Here is a 9,835-nt window from a genome sequence, read left to right on the forward strand (position 1 = left end):
TGAGTAGGTAGATGTGTGTGTGTGTATATATATATATATATATATATATATATATATATATATACAGTGTGTCCGTAAAGTAATAGTGGGATTTTAAATGATTATATTTTCAGAAGAAAGCACTCTATGGAGTTGAACTGTAGGCTAAAATGAAAGAGAAACATTCCAAGTTTATGTATGCAAAAGCTAGCGTATGCGCGTTGTGTTACCATTACATGCAAGCAGCACGTATGCATTAGTTTTCATGTTTGCGGAGCAGAGGAAGATTCAATGTGTGTTGTGGCCTGCTATATTTGATTCAGTTACACGAGTAAGGCGTGAATACCATCGTAATACCAGCGCGTGAATACCAGCATGGAAATAACATTCGGCGATGGGAAACAAAGAAACAGGCGGCCTATTGAAGCAAACACAGATGGTCAGGACGGCCATCAGTATCTGATGAAACGAATGAAGCAGTACGAACAAGTTTCTTACGTAACCCGAAGAAATCCGAGGGAGACAGTTGGGCACTCCTAAAACCAGGGTTCACAATATGCAAAAAGACGGTTACATTTCACTGCATTCAAAATTTAGGTGTTTTAACAACTACATCCACAGGACAAAGGGAGACGATTTGATTTTGCTGTAGGTATTTTGGATGGGTAAGAGCAGGATGATGATTTTTTAAACAAGTTCATTATCAGTGATGAAACAACCTTTCATGATTCTGAACGAGTACATCGACATAACGTTCTTATATGGGGTACTGAACCTCCACATGCTGTTATTGAACATCAGCGTGACAGTGAAAAAGTGAATGTGTGATGCATACTGGACGAAACAACGTTATTGCTCCTTACGTTTTTCTGAAAAAAACAATAACGGGGACCACCTTCCTGAATATCTTAGAAGGGCATGCAACGTCCCAAATACTGGAGAATCTCATTTTCCAGTTATACGGAGCTCTTTCACATTTTGCCACATTCGCGCAAAACTTGCTAAACGAAACATTTCTTCAGCGATGGGTTGGACGAGAATAGTGAATAACCTGGCTCCCACGGCCACACATCTTATCCACTTTTATTTTTAAGGTTATGTAAAAACTCAAGTGTATTACGTTCAAGTTTGAAATCTGGACCATTTAAAAAAAAGTATCACTGGAGCTGTTTATTCTATCATGCTGGATGTTCTCTGCCATTATGGCAGAGAACATCATTTAGACGTCTGCGAGGTAAATAAGAGATCACACATCGAAATTTACTGAACAGGTAAGGAACTTGGAACTTGGAACTTTCATTTAACGTACACTTCATCTCTCTAGAATGCTTTGTTCGGAAGCTATAACTATTTAAAACCCTACTATTTACTATTTACTTGACGAAAACTTATGTATAATCACAAATAAGTTGATGAATTTTATAAAAATCAACAAAAAATTAAATTTAATTTAATTTATAAATATCTTGAGATTTTTTCTTTTAACTTTTATACAAAAAAAAAAAATTTAATAATTTCAAATTATTCTACCCCTTTATACATAATTAATAATGTATAAATAGAACATATGTTACATGTTTACACTATGTTTTATACATACTTAGCATATGGTCGGTACACAAACTCTGTAAATGCCGTAAAAATGAGTCAACAAAACAAATAATAATCCATCATATAGTACTCTACAAAAATATGGTCTATAACTTGATAGTAGAAGGTCGGTGTCTTTTTTGTAAACATGCATATCTATTACCGGTAATTGTAAATAAATAATTTATTATTTGATTTTTGGGTTTGTTGTATTAAGTGATACAAAAGCTAATTTTGAATTATTTATTTAATGCATTTTTATTATGAGAGAGCTTAGATTAATATTTAGAGTAAAGTTAAAATAAATACGTGGTCTAGACAAGGAATATTTACCTTTAACTATCAAATGGTTGTTAGTGGTTTCTAATAAAATAAAAAAGAAACTACCGGAAGTCTAAGGTAAACCAGAAACTCTACGTGAAATATGTACACAAACGAGTACCAGCACTGTAAATTATTTTTACGGGTAAAAAAAAATTATATTTTTAACTGGTTCATACTAAATTACGAATTTGACTTGCCACTAAAAAAACTTATACTAATTGCTTATACCTTTTCTGATGAATTAAAAGGTAATTATTTCACTTTCGTTTTTTTGCTGCTTTTACTTCCCAAAGATACATCGCAAGAAGGAAATTATGGTAATCAGTCAAAAAATGAGGTGTAGGTTTTTCGAATTTTTCAACTTTCATGACTCAGGGACCCCAAAAAACAAAAATGTTGAGGGTAATGTACATGTGTTGGCGTGTTTGAAGCAGTCGACAGTTTCTTTATGGGTCAATTTTCTTAAAATTGTGTTAACATAACCCCACTTTATTTTAAGTTCAGTGCATGTTACATGCTTATCTCACTATTTAAAAAAAAAATTTGCCCCCAATTCTCTCCCACAAAAACAAAAAAGATATCTTTTTATTTATTTTATATTTTTTATCCGATTTTCTTTTTTTCTTCCTAGGCATAATAGTAGTGCAGGTGACGTCAAAAAAATACTTTAGGGACAATATTTTGGGGTGGGGGTACAGATCAAAGTTAGATAATATCGATTTTTTTTTATTAAAAAAAAATGTATTTAAACTTTAAATAATATTACAATAACATTTTTTAATAATTCACCCCATCATAAAAAAAAATAAGTCTTATGTAACTTTTTATAGCTTGTATATTTTTCAGTGGAATTTTTTTGGATCGTAGTAAACAGAAAAATGAAAACTTTCATGGAAGGTAATTTGAAGGTGGGGAGCAGAAAAATGATAGAAAAATACCGATTTTGTTAAAATTTTTAAACTCTTTTTTTGATTATTTATATAATCATAATTTACAATAAAACTTTAGTATAAATTACCCCCACCTAAAAAGGTAAACTTAAACTTTTTCATGTATCATTAATTTTCCATTTTATAAGAATAAATAACCAACGCCACGAAAATATTACTACTTTTTTGTTAGTTTTTTTATTAACAGCTTATAATGAATAATCTTGTTTTATGTAAGGTTGCACCCAGTTTCATCCTGTTTCATCCATTTTAAAAATTTTATTTGTAAATATAATGATATGATACATCCAGTTTCATTGCAAATAAAAGTATTGTAAGATTGTAAAAAAATTTTATGTATCCCAAAAACTATCAAAATTCTTGTTTTCCCTTATTTACACAAAAGATTTAGTTGCCAGAGACTATTTGTTTTTTTATTAAGGAATAACATTTCAACTTGTTACTGAAGTTCTTCAAAAAAACACGTTACTAAGAAAAAGAAAACCATTTCGGAATAAATTTGAATCTAAGATGGCCTGAATGAAACACGTAAAATATTTTTTTAAATATTACCTTCTTAGCGATATTATATATAGACTATTTAACATTTGTCTTTGTATTTTCTGTTTCTCAGTAAAATTTATTTGATAGCTAATTTTTAATTAATTAATGTAGTCTTATTTCTAGATAAATATTTTGATCAATGCATGAAAACTTAGAATAAAATTAAAGAAAATAATCATAATAGTAGACTTGTTGGTTATTAATGGTGTCTATATGGTATCGATAAAAATTTACTTATCTTGTCCAAGGAAGTGTCTAGAATTTAAGGATAATTGGAAAATCTATTTGGAACATTAACAGAAAAAAGTATAGAAGAATTATAAATTATTCCAAGGAGATAAAGCAATACAAAAAGTTATTAATTTTAATAAGGCTTCTTATTTATAAAATATAAATTACTATTTGGATGGTTGTTTCGGTTTTTTCCTAGTATATTTACAGCAGATTTGAAACTATAATGAATAATAATTACAGTGAATTAACAGTTGCCCGTATGACAATGCATTTTAATTATCAATAATATAAACTTATAATAACAATAATAATAAACTATAATACTCTTGGCAAATTCTTTTTCAATAAATTTTTAGATTTGAAGTAATTTAATATTACTATTTTCTTTAGTAAACCGAATTTTCGTAACAAAACAATTTATTTAAAATAATAATTTTCTTGAAAATTTGTTTTGTAGAATAATACCGTCGAATTATAAAATTACCAAAGGAATGGATGACTCAATAAAATTATTTAGATTTAAATTTGTCTAATACCTAAAGCTGCCACAAGTATAGTATTATTATGATAATATAATTATATAATAATATAATAACTCCAGGTTATATATATATAAAACTATACTAGTATTTAAAAAGTGTGAATGAGTTTGTTTCAGTTCATAGTAGTTCATATTAGTTAGTTCCTACATTTCTTTCTTTTTTTTTGTTTTGCTTCGCACCGATGAACTTACATAACTGTGAGAAAATGACTTCTAGAAAAACAGGAACTACTCCGCTATGAAGACCAGGTCATGGACAGTAAAGTTATAATTCATATGTAAAATATTTAAAACATCTAGTATATGTAAAAATAAAAATTCTGTATATATATATATATATATATATATATATTCATTCTATACCATAACCTTTATTTAATGAGAAGCTTTTTTTATCCTGGTAAATAAATAATACAAATAAATTAAGTCAAAAAATTAAAATAAGTATAGATAAAAATTTCATTTATAGCCCAAATAATAATCTAGTTAATTCGGTTGAAATAAAATACACCTTTTTACTTGGTTAAAAACTTACAGGTGGCTTTAAAAGACTTCAAAAGAGGAGGAAATCGTACCTTAAGGTTTGTGGTTTTATTGATAGTGGTTTTGATTTTTATATATAAACATCGTGGTTTTTTTATTTTTTTATTTTACATATATTCCTTAGTAGAAATTGTTTTTTACTTGCATTGTTTATATTTAATAAGTTATTTAAAATTAAAAAAAAAAGATTAAAACCTAGAAATTTTGGAAAATAGTTCATCAAAGAAATTCAATCTCTTACGTTAATCAGTTACGTGTCAATCGGTTACGTTTTTTTCATTTTTTTTAGTACTTAGATTCTGGTCTCGGATTCGATCAGGCTTAAGATTTTTAAATTGATCATTATATATATTTCATTCCAGCATTATAGTATGTTGGAGATGTAAATGATTGTACTTTTTTAACATCACTATTACTTAAGAGGATCAATTTGCAGCAAGAAATAGTAAAAATTATTCTTTAATAATACACATTTTTCTCAAAGTACAATGCGATCAAAACTTCCCTCACCATAGACGACACTAATGTAGCTGTTTCATCTAGTTGAAGGTAATAATGCTGTCACAGATGTGAAAATCATCCTGTTATGTAACTGTAAAGGTTAATCACCTCGCGATATTAGTAAAGAGTTAATCGACATCAACCCGAACTCCAACCAGTATTTCGTAGCATTGCGGAAAGATTGCTTGGCAGGTTTAAGAAAACGGGTAATGTTACTGATTTACCCCTATCAGGAAGGCTACAGATTGATGACGCACTACAAGAAGCTGTGATCGTCTATAAGCCAACACCTACGGCAGACAAAAAGTTAATCCGGCCTGGAAATGAAAAAAAAAACCTATAAATGAACGTTCGTCGTGCCACCGTCTATGATATGTTGGGAAAGAAAAAAAAACCCTTTCAAGCTCTAACTCCTTCAACAGTTATCGAAAGATGATCCTGACCGCAGGATGGAAATGTCTGAGGTTTATTGGACAGGATTGACTAGAACGCGGACTTCCTATATTCTATACTATTTTCCGATAAGGTTAATTTTACGTGAAAGGTGAAGCTAACAGCAAAATTTGCGCTATTGGACATATGAAAATCACCATTCATACGACCCATACAGTAGGGACCTGATGGTGTAATGGTGTGGTGTGGCATCTGAAATGATAATATCATTGGCACGTACTTTTTTAAAGGAAATTTGGAGAGGTTAAAAGTACCTACAAATGCTTAGAGATTGTCTGATAGCCACATTAGATGTAACTGGAGAATATGCTGAACGGTTCAAGCACGACATACGCTAGAGCTGTACGACACTGGCTGAGTGAAAGCTGTTCTATACGGCTGGATTGGTCGCAGAGGTTCTTTGATAAATGGACTCTATTGTCGCCAGTTTTGAATCGAATTCCATCGGATTCAAAACTATTCTGAGGGTATTTGTAGTCACGGGTATACAGCATGAAGATTCCGGATTTGTCCCTCCTACGCACCAGGATTGAGGACAAATGCTATACCATAATAATCATTATGGCCCTGAGTAGTTAAAAAAAAAAAAACTGAAATACCGCCTTCAGACGTGTTTGGAATTTGACGTAGGACATATTGAGCAAATACCGTGATTTCGCCTATGGTGCGGAACTTTTTCAGACATTCTGTAGATTAGTGCAGTAATACAGCGGTTGAAAGTGAAAAATTATCATTTTCCATTAGAATACTAATCTGCAACTTGTACTCTGCCCTGAATTGTTAAATTGCATTAATTATGTTATGTGGTTATCTGTAATTCTATAAAATGCGTGTAAGTATATATTTAAATATATTATTAATCTATCCCAAGCTTCTTCAGTATTATTACTCTAAATATTATGGCCTGATTTTTCAATTTGTTATTTTTTTAGAAAGTTTAAAACAAAAACCATATTTTATTTCAAATCCAATTACATAAAAATTATTCATGTATAAAGCGAACTATTCTTATAATTTATACTAATTTTTTTTTATTCTTTCATACATCTTATCAAACACCATACATAAAAATTATATTACACGTTAATGAAATATTTGTTTCTTTTTTACTTGTTGATATCACCACATAAGCTTGAAGATTGCGCGTGAGCTATGAAAATGGAATTTGTATCATATGAAAAATGCCATGCCTGACCGGGATTCGAATCCGGGATCTCCGGATTTAAGACCGAGACGCTACCATATCGTCACGAAGATCAGTCACATTAATGAAGTATCTATTATCTTTCTACGTTATTGAATTCTAATACTTCTTTCTTTTTAATATTAGGTATTTTTCTGATTTTGGAACGTAATAACTATTTCGCAAGGGTCTAACGTTAACCTTTTCACGTTTTTTGTAATCGGAATATTCTAAAAACTCATTACTATGACTGGCGAGGTAGGATTATAATTAATTTTATTTTTATATAATTTCACGTCCAATCTGACAACCGCACAACAGATTGAGATACGATTTCTTTTACATTATACCCTTTTTTCCCAGAAATTATTTTTGGTGTAAATATAAATCACCAATATTAGCTTATTAAAAAAGTGAATTAATTAATAACATGATAGCCAATTTTTAAATTTTCATTTGCGTTTTTCTTAACTTAAATTACTTCATTAAGAATAAGAAATCTGCCTTAGAAATAGTTATACTAGAAATGGTCTAAGGTGGGCAGAAACAGATTTTCCTTTTATAACTCAACAGAGTTTCTATTATATTTTAAGTTGAAAGGAAGTGTAAAGGCGGGCTTGAACAGAATTGATGTAGTGAACTTGCTACCTGCATGTACAACGCCTGTTGTATAAACTTGTTATAAGAGTACGCAAGTTATACGTACTTCATTAAATTGATTAGCTACAGAATCGATGTACATTTCACGTTATTTTATAAGAACATTAAATAATTAAAACATTAAAAAAATGAATTAAAATATTGAATTGCATTAACGTTAATTAAATGGTGTGTTTCAAGCTAAGAAAAATTAAAAGAAAAAAAAAGCCAAAGCTTTTTCATTTAAAAGCAAGTGATACTTTAATTTTACTTCAGTAATATTATATACTGTTGAAGTTTTGAATTAATTATCATTCAAATTATTTTTTGTAACCCCCCAAAAAAAAAATTGATTTGAAAAGAAATCTATCAATCTATCTGAGATTTGTTCCTTGTCAATCTAAAAGAGCTGTCTCCAAATTATTACCTGGATAATTGCATCTCTAAATAGAGTCTGATAAGTCAATACCTATTTTTAAATTAATAATACATAAAATGTTGGAACGTCATTCTAATGGTAACTAGTATCATACAGAAAGCAAGCATATTTCTTTTCACTTAAGTTTCAGATAACTGAAAATGCCACCACTTTTTAGAAAAGAAAAAAAGAGCAAAATTCGCTCCAAAATTTGAAGGTAGGAAACTGGTAGTTCAAGTTCATTGTTTGGGGAGAGCTGAAAATGGTAGAAACGTAGCGTTAAATCTAATAAATATTAGAATCTACCACCGTAAATTAATAATAATAAAGTTCCGCATTGGAATGACTACGTTCTGATCGACCATCATCTTCACAGTTTGAAGAAAATGTTACCCAAATTCGGCTATCTTTGAAAGAAGCACTACAAATTTCACCCGTCAGGCACCCAGTGAAACCGGGGTAACACGCTATATCATTCACAAAGTTTTAAATAAAAGATTTGAATTTCCATCCTAGAAGCCTCATCAAGCCCAGCAACTCTTTTTCGAGGACTGCGCCCTAGGTACAGAATTTCCAGAAATCATGTTAGGATGAAAGGAAGATAATCCTAAGCTGTTTGCTAACATTTTATGGACTGATGTGAAAATTTTCCATCTCGTGGTTTTGTTAATGGGCATAACTGTTATTACTGGGCAACGTTGATCCGTAACGAAAATATTATTGAGTAATATTTATCAGTTGTGGTGAATCCTTATCTTTTACGGAACACAATGAACAGTAAACGCTACTTGGATGTGCTTATGAACTTGGTGTTGCCTAATATTATTCTATGGGATAATACTGCAGAGCTCATATTTATGCAGGATGGTGAACCTCTAGATTTTGCTCTTGTTGTTCGCGGCTGGCTGGACATTCAGTTTTCAGGAAGATAGAGGCAGTCGTAGGTCAACAGACCTGCTAGAAGCCCTGGCCTGACAGCTTGTGGTTTTTTCTTGTGACGTTGAGCCAGAGAAAAAGTTTATATGACTCGTTCTAGAAGGTTTAATGAGTTTGAGAAAAAAACTCGTGATGTTTAGAATGCAGTACCCCACAATTTCTGAAGAAAAACCTTGGATAATGTGCCAAAACGTTTACAGACGTGTAATGACAATGCTGCAGCATATTCTGAATTCTATGTAAGATTATTTGCAATGATAATAAGTGTCCTTAAGCATCCACGGCCAAATATATGTTAAATTTAGAAACATACTGCTTAGGATGCAATTGAAAATAGGTATTGACTTATCAGACACATTGTGTGTAGTTTTTATACAAATTAGTGTAATATTGCCTATAATATTATTTTTCCATTTCATACTAATATGGATGGGACATTACAGTTTAATCAGAACTTTTAAAATATCCTCTTTCCTCTTAAATGATTTAAAATTTGTCATACATTGTGACAAAAATTATAAAAATGTAATGGTAAGATTTATAATATTCCACTGCCTTTCTATCCATACTAAGAGATTTTTTTGTTAACAGAATAAAAATTATTAAAAAAAACATATTTATATAATTTAAAGTAAAATGAGTAAAATGAAGATGATAAGATACAGCGTAAATTTGGATTTTAAAATTAAATAGGATTAAATGAAACAAAAACCTTTCTTATTTCAAATCTAGTCATATGAATTATCAAATGAAAAATTTAAAGCACACGTTATAACAATATTTTTAATTTTTTTACATTTTACAAGAGATTTGAGGTCAGGGAAAAATAAACAGAGCGACAATTTGTCCCTGCTTCTAATCTCCAAAATGGTACTCCAGATAACAAAAAGTATTCATATATATACATATATATATATATATATATATATATATATATATATATATATATGTGTGTGCGTGTGTGTGTGTGTATGTTTTATATTTTTTATTCTTTTCTTATA

This window comes from Lycorma delicatula, chromosome 1 (genome assembly GCF_047948215.1).
Source record: "Lycorma delicatula isolate Av1 chromosome 1, ASM4794821v1, whole genome shotgun sequence".
NCBI classification, from domain to species: Eukaryota; Metazoa; Arthropoda; class Insecta; order Hemiptera; family Fulgoridae; genus Lycorma; species Lycorma delicatula.